Raw genomic sequence first — 12,728 nt, forward strand, 5'->3', positions numbered from 1 at the left:
GTCTGTCTGGCTCCAGGTCCCTGCCGGGAAGCACGTGCCGTCTGTCCCACTGCATGCAGGCCCTGCACTGGGACACAGGGATGAGGGACGGCGTCCTGCCCCATGAGGGTCACACCGTGAGTCGGGGAGTTGAGACCAACCGTGAGTATTGAAGAGTGTGTTTTGGGTAGTTCCCTGTGTTCGCTCCCCAGACTGGGAAACTGAGGCCCAGACTAGGGCAGGGGCTTGCCTGTTGTGACAGGGCCTGCGGGCCCTTCAGGAGGCGGGAGGGGGCGGGGCAAGGGCAGAAGCGCCAGGTGGGCCTGGCAGTTTGTTCATGGAGGATGCCGGGTGAGGGGCTTGGACCCGGGCCGCTGCGCAGGGCCTGGAGGGGACGTGGACAGGCTGCCGGGTCCTCTGCAGGGGGCCGGGGGGCTTACCGGGGTGACGGAGGGGAGGGAGGGCGGCGAGGGAGCTGGCCTTGGAATTTAGGTCACGCTGGTGTGATGTGGGACAGGTGGTTGAAGAGAAGCGAGGTTCTCAGCAGCAGCCCCAACCTGGCAAAGTCTGAATCCACACGGCATCTGGTCTGCATGGGAGACCCAGAACTTCCTAAAGGTGAAGTGCTGTGCAGTTGTCACTTTGTAGGGACAGAGGGAGGGCATTGGGCCCCGTGCCCGGCAGAGGGAGGGAGGCAGCTTGGCCCCCGTCTCTAGAAAGTCCTCCCGCCCTCCCAGGGGGCTGCTGCCAAAGGCCTCTGTGACTGATCGCCTCTGGAGCTCAGAGGGCAGGGTGGCTTTGTCCTGGCTGCCTGGGGACGGATGGCCCCGTTTCTCCAAAGTCCCCGAATCCTCTAGAATGTAGCCCCCTGACAGCAGGGACTGGCTGGTTGTTCTCTGCTCGCCCCCCAGCTCTGCATGGGGCCAAGCACATAGTAGATGAATAAGAAAACGTGAGACCCTCGGCCTTTCCTCCCCACACTCACTCAAGTATATACCCAGGGCAGGGCTGACTCGGCCAGTTGTGCCAGGTTTCAGGACTCGCCCAGGGCCATACAGGGCTCCCCTGGGACCGGCACCCTGGTCCCGGGGCCCCAGAGCCGTTCTAGAGTTCCAGACTCCGTCTCCCGCAGTGCTGGAGGGGCGGAGGTTCTGGAGGTAGAGGGCATCTGGGTTCAAACTGTAAAGCTACCTTTTACAAAGCGTGTCATAGTGGGAGACATTTGAACTTGTCTGAGCCCCAGTTTCCTTTCCTATAAAACTTTATGGCAGAGGATGTTTTTGAGGTGTAAATGATAAAAATGCATGTGGAATACTTAGCATAGAGCTGGGCAGGCAACAGGCAACCGAGGGAGGAGGATATTATTATTTTAGTAATTGTTGTGGTTTATCACGATGGTTGCTCATGGCACGGGGGCCTTGCTTGTCAAGTCCCTGCTGTGTCCCTGGAGACCGAGCTAGCCGGCCGGCCGGGCACACAGCAGGTGCTCGGAAGTCACTGCCAGTGGCGATGGGGGTGGGGTCCCCTCTGCGCGGCCGCATGCAGCCTCCCTGACCCCCCTCCTGCCACAGGGACAGCAGCAGACCCGCGTGACTCTCAAAGAAGGCGCCGTTTCTGGAATTCTCGATCTCTTTTTCCCTTTCAGCCCCGATCTATTTCCTAATTGACTTCAGCGGCTTTCCGTGCTCTGGCGGAACGAGGGAGGGCCAAGGTCTCGGCGCCCTCTGCTCCGGCTTTTATCTGCCCGATTTCAGGCGGCTGGAGCCCCGGCCCCGACTCAGCTGGAGAAATGTCGAAACCATATTAAATCACAGGATGCAGGCAGGTGACAGGGCAACACCGGTCACCCGCCTTTTGACCGGCCCCCTGGCCCTGAGCCCACAGCAGGGAGAGGTCGCTGTGCTCTGAGACCCGACTCGTTGGATCCTTGCTTCCCTGTAATCATGATCCCGGACTTGGAAGCAGTCTTCTCGAGGTGAGAGCTGACGGTGACCAGGAGCAGGAGCTTTGTGGCAGGACAGCGCCCGGTGGGGAGTGCCCAGCCGAGCCGATACATCTCAGGGGCTGCTGGGCTGGCTTCTCTTCTCCTTTTAGTTTTTATTAGTTTTTTTTTTTAAATATAAAAGTGATACCAGCTCACTCTGACATCCTGAGCCGTGTGGGAGCGTGTAAAGATCTTACGTGTCCTGTCCCCTTGCTGGAACACTGCTTCCCAGGGGAAACACTGCAAATACGGATCACAGTGAGCTTGCTGGATGGTCTGCTAGGACCCTTTGAATTCACTGCTCCTTCAACCCAGTCACCAGCCCCGTGGGGCAGAATTTGTGCCCCTCCCCTACTTTTCCTAAGTTTATTTATTTTGAGAGAGAGAGAGAGACAGAGAGGGAGCACACGTGAGGGGGGGAGGGGCAGAGAGAGAGGGAGACAGAATCCCAAGCAGGCTCTGCACCGTCAGCACAGAGCCCGATGTGGAGCTCGAACCCACCAACTATGAGATCGTGACCTGAGCCACAGTCAAGGGCCGGACGCTGAACTGACCGAGCCACCCAGGCGCCCCTGCCACTCTTCCTTTTTAAGGACAGTTAAGGGGCTCAGAATCACAGGGTGACCTCCAAGGCCACTCAGCTGGTTTCAAAGCAGGGGCTGCACCCACAACTCTGTGGCTCCAAGGGCATGCCCTTCCCACTCGCCCGGCCCTGACTGTTAATGGTTTGGCATAAATATGTATTTCCTAAGTGTATAAAAACCCGTCTTTCTTTTATGAACATGGGATCAGACTCGCATCATTTTGCAGCTCGCTTTTTAATTTGAGGGTATTTTCCTGCGTGGCCCTGTGCCCCCACCGTCCTTTGTCGGAGCCCCCCACATTTATTTAGCTGGTCCTTTTCAGGCAAATGTTGAGGTTGGGTTTTCTATTATTGGCTACAAGTGCTGTATGCATACCTCCTCTTTGTCAGATAGTTGAATGATTTAGATAAAAACTTCCCCGGGCTACCCTGTTCTGCAGTCACCTCCACATTTTCAGTCCCCTCTCCATAGTAACCGCTCTTATCAGGGTGGCGTATAATCCGTACAGACCTATTTCTATGCATTTGTATGCATGCATATGCATGTGCTTTTGCTATGGGTGTTTTTCTAAAAAAAAAAAAAAAGCATGCAAGGTATCACGCAATATGCATTTTTGTGCGTTTGGCTTTTTCCCCCACTAGCGACAACCCGGACATCTTTCTACGTTGGTACATATAGAGCTTCCTCATCCTTTTTAATGAGGCTATGTGTCATGTTCAATGGCGCAGATGCATCATCTTTTTTAAAAACCATTTCCCTATTGATAGATACATGGGTTCCTTCCATTTCCCCCCGTCTGTAATAAACATCCTAGCGCGCGCCTCAGCCTATGCACGTGGGAGCAGGGCTCTAGTACAGATACCCGGATGTAGAATTGCTGGGTTGAAAGGGTTGCCAGGCTGGGTCTTGTCTGAGGCCCCAGGAGGCTGGGGGAAGGCACGGATTGGGGGATTCCGGGGTGGGGGGGGGGCTGTCTGCTGCCGCGGCGTGAGGTGACGTGGTGGGGGACCCGCTCGCTGGGGCCGTGTTCTCGGGTGGCTCCTGGGGCCACCGGCGGCTCCAAGAAATTCTGCGGTCTATGCAGCTAACTGGACAGCACCGTGGGTACAGCCCTGCGGGTCCCACTCCCTCTTTTCCTCCTTGTACTCACTTGAGGGGGGTGGGGGTGGGCTGGCCGGTCCGGACTGACCAGTTATTTTGGTGGCTTTAGTCCATTTCCTACTAGTTAGTTCTAGGGAAGGTTGGAGGATAAGGTACCAAAAGTTACCTGGACGGGGATCAGGCAGGCCCCGGCCCTCCGGGAGCTGCGGCAGCGTGGGGACATAAACTTCTGCCATCTGACTGGGGCTGTGACAGGGGGAAGTACAGGATGCTATGGGGACACCAGGGTGCTTCCGATGGAGCAGGTGGTGGAGGGGAGCGGTCAGGAGGGTCCTGTTGGAAGGGCTAGCCGAGCGGGTCTTAAAGAACGCGTGCGTGTACATATTCAGACGTCTGTGTGTTCATGTGTTTGTGCGCTGGTGATTTATGGTTGGTTGGTTCGTTTTTCAGCCGGTCACCAGCCTCCCCCTTCTTCTGGTAACGAACGGTACAGCCTCCGCGTTTTTGTTCCCCGTCCGGTTCCTTCTGCAGCCCCGCCCTTCCCCACTGTGAGCACAGGAACGGACATGTGGCCCCGGCCGGCCAATCAGAGCGCTGCATCCGTGAGCCCCAGAAACCGGTTGGGCTCCAGCCAATCAAAGCCTTCCCTGGGATTTTTCTACTAGAGTTGGTGGGAGAAACTCCCTCTTGTTTTCCCAGGAGGGGTGGAGCTCGAGGTGGAGGCTTGGGGTCACCTTCCTGGCTTCATGGGGCATGCCCAGGTGTAGTGGGGGAAACTGAAGCCATTTTTGCAGAAAGAAGCAGAGACGGAAATGAAAGGTGATGGAGAGAGAGCACTGAGGTTCTGTTTCTGGCTGTTCTGCTCCTGAGCTGCTTCTCGATCCCTGGGGCCAAACATCCTTCTTCTAAAAGATCTCAGGGGCTGGATTGGGGTCTGTTGCTGTGGCCCAGAGCCCTGACCAATGTTGGGGGCGGGGGGGGAGGCTCACGAGGTTATGAGGGCTCCAAACGGGCAGAAAGCAGGGGGGATGGGTATGAGGCTCTTTTTCTATCCTCTGTCCATTCTGTCCTGGAAAACCCAAGTCAACAGTGAAATTCTCTTTCTTAAAACACTTCAGTGGCTCCCCATTTTCTTTAGGATCAAGCCCCAAACTCCTTAGCCTTTTGCCCTGGGCTCTGCAGGGTCACCCCTCACTGACCACAAATTAGGTTCCCGTCGTACCAGACTTCTTGATCTTCAGGCACAGGCCATTCTCTCTCCTCCAAGCCTTTGTACACGCTGTTCCCTCGGCCTGGAATACCCTTCCTTTGTTTTTCTACCTTACCCTCACCCTGATTCTTTACCAGGATGGCTCCTACTCCCCTTCGGGTTTGGAAGTAAATACCTCTTCCTCCAGGAAGCCTGCCTGCTCCCCTGCTCTGAGCTCCCACAGCACGACATTATCCAACTCTACAATGAACGCCCGGCTCTATGAAGGCGACTTGACGTCCATCTTGTGCATTCCTGCTCTCATGCACACCAGCTTCCAGCATATTGTTAATACCTAGGCGGGGAATTCATCAACACGCGTGTCCTAGTTCAAGAGGCACAGGGTATGGTATAAGCAGCTCGAGTCTGGAACAAGACATGCCTGGGCTGTGATCCTGCCTGCACTTGGCTGTCCCTTAGCAAATTACATCATCTTTCTGAGCATCCGTTTCCTAAAGTGCAGATGGTAATATTTTTGCCCACCTGGCGGCTATTGTGAGGAAAACAGTGGAGGTGGCAGGGTTTGGAGACTTCAAAGGCATTATGCCAACCATAAACTTTATTGTTTATTTACTTCTTTCTTTTTTTTTTTTCAATTTATTTTTAACGTTTATTTATTTTTGAGACAGGGAGAGACAGAGCATGAACGGGGGAGGGTCAGAGAGAGAGAGGGAGACACAGAATCTGAAACAGGCTCCAGGCTCTGAGCTGTCAGCACAGAGCCCAACGCGGGGCTTGAACTCACGAACCGCGAGATCATGACCTGAGCCAAAGTCAGACGCTTAACCGACTGAGCCACCCAGGCGCCCCTATTTACTTATTTCTTATTTTTAGTGTTTATTTATTTTTGAGGGAGAAGGAGAGCGATCGGGGAAAGGGCAGAGAGAGAGGGAGACAGAGAATCCGAAGCGGGCTCCGGGCTCCGAGCTGTCAGCACAGAGCCCGACGTGGGGCTCGAACCCACGAACTGTGAGATCGTGACCTGAGCTGAAGTCGGATGCCCAACCGACTGAGCTGCCCAGGCGCCTCTCATAAGCTTTATTATTTAAAAACAAATTTTTTTTTAATGTTTATTTATTTTTGACGGAGAGAGAGACAGAGTGTGAGAGGGGGAGGGGCAGAGAGAGAGGGAGACACAGAATCCAAAGCAGGCTCCTGGCTCTGAGTTGTCAGCATGGAGCCCGCGGACCACAAGATCATGACCTGAGCTGAAGTTGGTCACTTAACTGGCTGAGGCACCCAGGCGCCCCTTGTGAACTTTATTTTTAAAGCAACAGGTCAATGAGAATCAATAAACAGAAATTGTCTTGGAAAATTTGTTGGTCTCTTCTCCCCCTCAGGGTGAAAACAGGAAACACCTGAGCTATAGGGGACGGTGGGAGGGGGGCAGGGAAGAAAGTCATGTACACTGAGGGCTACAAAGTGCCAAAGTCTGTATTAAAGGAGCTGAGTATATTAATTTTCTGCAGAAAGGGCTTCAATGACTTTCATTCGATTTATTGATAGGTATTTTATAGTTTTTTTCCTACTGTGCATGGTATCATGTTTCTTTCACTGAAGCATAGACGCGTAATTAGCGTTATATATTGATTCTGTATCCAGGAAACTTGTTGCATTTCTTTATTTTGTATTGAGGCATAATTGACAAATAAAACAGTAAGATATTTATTTAAAGTGTTCAACGTGATGATTTGATATAGGTGTCAACTTCTTTATTCACTCTATTTATTTATCTTTCAGACTGTCCACATAGACTAATCACATCATCTGCAGATAGTGACAGTTTTGTTTCTTCCTCTCACCTTTTTGTTTTTCTTTCTAACCTTCCTGGCAGTGGTGATGGCGGGTACTCTTCTCTTATTCCTGATTTTATTTTATTTTATTTATTTATTTATTTATTTACGTTTATTTATTTTTGAGACAGAGAGAGACAGAGCATGAACAGGGGAGGGGCAGAGAGAGAGGGAGACACAGAATCGGAAACAGGCTCCAGGCTCTGGGCTGTCAGCAGAGAGCCCAATGCGGCGCTCGAACTCACGGACCGCGAGATGGTGACCTGAGCCGAAGTCGGACGCTTAACCGACCGAGCCACCCAGGCGCCCCACTTATTCCTGATTTTAGAGGGAGAGCTGTTTCCACCGAGCCATCATGTATGGTGTCTGTGCTAGATTTTTCCAAATTTATCCTGCTAAAAAAGTCGACTTTATGCTTAGTTTGCTAGGAGTTTACCCTTGAAAGGATACCGGATTTTATTTACATCTGCTGAGATACGCTGGTTTGTCTCTTTTAACCTTTCAATGTGATGATTTTACATCCATTAATTTTCTAATATTTAACCAACCTTGAATTCCTGAAGTAACTGCAACTTGGTCACGATATGTTTATTGTTCATACATTGCTGGATTTCCTAGGCAAATCTTATGTTTCCGAAGTTTACATTTTTGTTCTTTTGTGGTTTTTTGGTTTTCACTTTTTTTTTTTTTTTTTTGGTAATCTTGTTCTTGCGGGAATTCGGTGTGTAAATTTTCATTCTCATATTGTTCTTGTCCGGGAAAATGGAAACGTTTTTGAAAGATTAGATTGATCTCTGTCTGGAATGCTTGAGAAAGCATGTGACAAAACCATCTGGGTCAAACGTCTTCGTGGGAGGTTTCTACTTCTAATCCAGCTTCCTTAATTCGGTCATCACATTATACAATTATGCAGGTTTTAAAATGTCTTTCTGAGTCGGTTTTTGTAACTCGTGTTTTTATGGGGCTGTGTCTGTGTCATCTGTTTTCAAAGTTACGGTCGTAAAGTTGTCCTGATAGTCTCCTCTGTATCGATCTATTTAACCCCTGTGGCTTCTATGATCTGGTCTCTTTCCCATGGTTAACGCTGTGTGTTTGTGTCTTCCGTTCATTATTTTCTTTTCTTGTTTCAACCGTGCCAGGGCCGACTCTTTTTTTTTTTTTTAATCTTTTTAAAGAACCGACTCTCGGCATTGCGACTCCTGTCTCTTGTATGTTTGCCTTACCCACTCTGTGCTCTGGCGCCCCCATCTGTAAAAAGAGGGATGACAGCAGTATGCATCGAGCATGCTTTTTGGGAAGGTTACTTGAGCTAATTGACGCTAGAATTGTGCTCAGCACATAGTAGGTGCTCACTAAATGTTTGCTTTCATTTCTGCTTTTGTCAAGAATTTTCGCACATTCTTATTTCCTTCCCCACCTTCCTTTAGGTTTTTTTCTATTGTTCTTTTCCTAACGGCTCGTTTTGAATGCTTGGCTCGGTTTGGAATGCTTTTCTTTACCAGAAGCGCTTAACACTTCGATCTTCCTAAGGGCGCTTTTAGGGTGCCCAATACGTTTTAGTTTGTTGTAGTGTCTCTGTTCTTTTGCTGTACACTTGAGAATTTTCATGATTATTTCTACCTTAGTTCTGAATTGTTGGGAGATAGGTTTTAACTTCTACACACAGGGGCATCTTTTTCTAGTTACTTCTTTTGTTACTACTTCCTAAGCTAATTGCTTTGCCATCTGAGACCGCGTCCCGATCCTCTGAAATTTGTGGAGCTTCCTTTGTGTTCTGGCACAAGCTCCAGGCCTCGGTCTATAGGATCTGTTCTCCTAGCGGTTTTCTGCATGCTTTCAGATGCCTACTTCGTTTAGCGAGTTGTAAAGTTAATCGGTATTTTTACACCGCTCCTAAATAATACAAGAAGCCTAGAATGCTCTGATCGCCACTCACCTGGGGTTCTTTTCTGGTATTTTTTTCCCCTCTCTTGTTAATTTCTAACCTCTGAAGATTAGATTAGATTTTGCTGTTGAAATGTGTTCTTTCACACATTTAATGTTAGTTCCGGCTTTCCGGGTGATAATCAGGACATCATCATTCCGTTTTGTCTCTCAGTCCTTATGTGGCGACTCAGTTCCCTTCCTAACCCACATCCTTTAGGGTAGAATAACCTTTTGCCTGAAAAGGGCTTGCTTCAGAATTTATCTCCTGCTGGGGGTACTCTTTGTTTTTGTTTGTCTGGAAATGTCTTTATTTTGCCCTTTTTGAAAGATGGATTTGCTAGCCTTTCTAAGTCGACAGTTAGTTTTTCTTGGCACAATGGAGATCGTATCTCACTGTCTTCTCCTGACCTCTACCGTGACTGCTGAGAAATTACCCATCCTTACTTTATAGGCACCTGTCTTTCTTCTGGCTATTTTAAAAAAATGTTTATTTGTTTTTGAGAGAGAGAGGGAGGAGGGACAGAAAGATAGAGAGAGAGAGAGAGCGGGGCAGAGGATCCGAGGCGTGCTCTGTGCTGAGAGCAGCAAGCCCAATGCGGGGCTTGAACCCACGAACTGTGAGACTGTAACCTGAGCCAAGATCGGACGCCCGGCCTGCTGAGCCACCCAGGTGCCCCCAGGCAGGGCTATTTTTAACATTCTCTTTCTCTTTCTTTCTCTGGGATCTGGGAGTTTTACCACGTATATTTCAGGGTGACTATTTTAAAATTTATCTCAGTTAATGTTTTGGGGACGAAATTGCTGTCTTCCAACAATTCTGGATAATTGTCTTCGAGCAGTCATTCACTGTCACTGTCTTTTAACCTCTCCTTATTGTCCCCCTTATTGTGTTCTTGTGCCGCATTCTTTCAGCTCACTGATACTCTTTTCACTTGTTTTTTTTTTTTAAGTTTATTTATTTATTTTCAGAGAGAGAGAGAGAGAGAGCGCGCGTGCATAAGTGGGTGAGGGGCAGAAGGAGAGAGGGGAGAGAGAACCCCAAGAGGGAGAATCTCCATGCTGTCAGTGCAGAGTCCAATGGGGGGGGGAGCTCGATCTCACGAAGAGTGAGGTCATGACCTGAGCCCAAATCAAGAGTCAGGTGCTTAACCGACTGAGCCACCCACGTGCCCCTCTCTTCATCTTTTTATTTTTTTTTAAATATTTTTTGTAATGTTTATTTATTTTTGAGGGAGAGAAAGACAGAGCATGAGCAGGGGAGGGGCAGAGAGAGAGGGAGACACAGAATCGGAAGCAGGCTCCTGGCTCTGAGCTGTCAGAGCAGAGCCCGGCGTGGGGCTCGAACCCACGAACTGTGAGATCATGACCTGAGCCAAAGACGGACGCTTCACCGACCCTTTCATCTTTTTCTAATCTGCCACTTTCCTTAGCTCATTCTAAAAATCTGTCTGTCTGTCTATCTATATTTTTTCAGGAACTGGCTCATGTGATGGTGGAGTCTTGGCAAATCCAAAATCTGCCGGGTAATACGTCAGGCTGGAGACTCGGGGAAGCGTTGTGGTTCGAGTTCAAAAGCGGTCTGCTGACAGAATTCTTTCTTGCTCAAGAGAGGTCAGTCTCTTCTGCCAAGGCCTTTGACTGACTGGATGAGGCCCACCCACATTGGGGAAGGCAATATGCTTTGCTCAGAGTTCCGTGATTTAAATGGCAGTCTCATCCCCCGCCAAACAGCCTCACGGAAACATCTAGAATAGTGTCAGACCGACTGTCTGGGCACTGTGGCCTAACCAAGTGGACATAAAATCAACCATCAGAGTGCATCAGCTTTGGATTCCAACCCCTCAGCCCCGTGTGGGCCACTCTCTTTTTCTGTTGAGGGTCCTCGGGAGAAAAGGCGTGACAAGCATTGTTCCTGCCCCGGGAAGGGACCCTGAGGCCTGCCCTCTGTGCTGAGGTTGAGCCCTGAAGGGAATGGAAGAATTCCACGTGCAGCGATTTCCAAATTCGGAAGTGCAAGAGTTAAGGCATTTTCTCTTTCCGTGACTGGTCTTGACATATCTGGGGCCCCCTTCTGCAGGGTGGAGGGAATCTGAGCTCAGTTCCAGGGTGGCTCCCACCTTTCCCCAGGATCGTGGCCACTCCAGGGCCCACCCTCCATCTTGGTACCCGTGGAAGCATCCTCTGCCTTCTCCTGGGATGCGGAGGGAGCCGGAGCCCCGAGCCAGCCCTCTTCCGGCCACTCCTGTGCCTGATCGGGACGCCTGCAGCCTTGGCCCCTGGATGTGTCATTGTCTCTTTCTTCTCCAGGGTCTTTCCTCCCTTCTTCGGGCTGTGCTAGGGCAAGTTGCTCAGGACCCCTCCGCTCTCAGCTCCCACACGCTGCCCGGGGCTGTGTGTGTGCTCTCCTTCCTGGGGCACAACTCCAGGGGGCAGCCGGTGCGGGGCGGGGGAGGGGGGGGAGGTCGTCTGCTTAGGAATCCAGTCTGCATCCCACAGTATTTGCTGAGCGCTGATCCTGTAGAAAATAAAACAAACACACAAAAAGGTACCTGCCCTCGCATGGCTTGACATTGTGGTTAGGGGAAGGCAGAAACTAAATATAATACAAAGCAAAACTGCATAGTATCTGGGAGGACAGTGAGTGCATGAAACATTAGTGCGGGTTAAAGAGGGCTGGAGTTGCTGGATTGAGGGGAGAGAAGTGTTATTAAAGAAAAAATTTATGGGGGCACCTGGGTGGCTCAGTCGGTTGAGCGTCTGACTTTGGCTCAGGTCATGATCTTGCGGTTCATGAGTTCGAGCCCTGCCTTGGGCTCTCTGCTGTCAGTACAGAACCCGACATGGGGCTCGATCTCATGAACCGTGAGATCATGACCTGAGCCAAGATCAAGAGTTGGATGCTGAATGGATTGAGCCAGTCAGGAATCCCCACGAAGTGTAATTTTAAAGAGGGTGGGTAGGGACGGCCTCACTGAGAAGGGGACATTCAAGCACAGGCTGGATGTATATAAATAAAGGAGTGGTGAGCCATGCAGAAGTCCAGGGGAAGAGCATCCCAGGTGGACGGGCTAGCCAGTGCAAAGGGCCTGGGGCAGGAGCACGTCTGGTGTATTCAAGGCAGTGTCTCTGCTGGAATGGGAAGGTGAGAGGTAAAGGTGGCCAAATCAGGAGGGCATCTCCTAGGCCCCTCTTAAGACTGAGCTTTGAGTCTGAGTGAGGAATGAGTCGTCAGAGGGTTTGTGAAGGGCTGCCACGATACGACTTAGGTTTCCAGGGTCCCTCTGGCCGCTGTGTCTGCAGGAGACTGTAGGGGGCAAGGGTGGAAGCAGAGAGAGCAGAGAAGAGGCTGCGGCAATAACTCAGGGTGGGGGCGGGGGAGACCACGGAGGCCCAGAGGACCAGGGTGGCAGCAGTGAGGGTGCCCTCCCATCTCCCTCCTCCCCTGACCGGGTGTATCTTACTCCTGCGCCCGTGGGGAGCCCAGCTCACCATCCCTGTGTGTCCCTGTATCCATATTAACTCCCCCGGGAGCCTAGGTTTTGCTGCTCAGAAGTCAGGAGTTTGCACTCTGTTTCCTGCTGAAAGTTCTTTGAGTCAACGGGGCCAGAGTGACCTGCCGATGGCCTGAGACAGGGTCAAGGGGTGACTGGGGCTGACGGGTCCCTTCTTCTGCTCCTCCCTGCCTCTTACCTTCCGTCCAACGAAGCACGGTGGCTGAGCGCTGGGACCTGACCGCTTGCTTCTAAGTTCCAGGCTGTACGACCCCTGAGGGGCTGGAAGAGGGGAAGGCAAGAAGAAAGAAGGGGGGACGAGCAGGCCCTGTGCCTCCTCCTTTCCCGCCCTCTTCCCGGCTGGGGTCCCTGAACTTGGGTCGCATCTGGGCGGGGGCAGGAACAGGTGTGTGACCAGCCCAGACAGGACCGGTCAGTGCTGGCCTGTGGACAGGGTTAGTTCCACGGCGGCGCTGAGGAATCCACTTGGGATGCCTGGAGGGGTGAGGTGGGCCTCGGCAGAGCACCTCTGAAGGCAGACTGGGGGGAGAATGATATCATTTGTTTGTGTCTCCATCAGGTCCAGCCCATTCAATAGACCGATGTCATATATATTTTGTA

At 51.2% G+C, this 12,728-nt stretch overlaps 1 long non-coding RNA gene across 1 annotated transcript; it reads left to right on the forward strand.

Annotated features, from left to right (window-relative positions):
- Window positions 1–490: 490 nt before the first annotated feature.
- On the forward strand, window positions 491–10,987 carry LOC125171520 (uncharacterized). Its single transcript, XR_007154374.1, has 3 exons — window positions 491–597; window positions 1,625–1,954; window positions 10,091–10,987. It is a non-coding gene; the product is annotated as an uncharacterized LOC125171520 (long non-coding RNA).
- The last annotated feature ends 1,741 nt before the right edge of the window (window positions 10,988–12,728 follow it).

This window comes from Prionailurus viverrinus, chromosome C1 (genome assembly GCF_022837055.1).
Source record: "Prionailurus viverrinus isolate Anna chromosome C1, UM_Priviv_1.0, whole genome shotgun sequence".
NCBI lineage: Eukaryota > Metazoa > Chordata > Mammalia > Carnivora > Felidae > Prionailurus > Prionailurus viverrinus.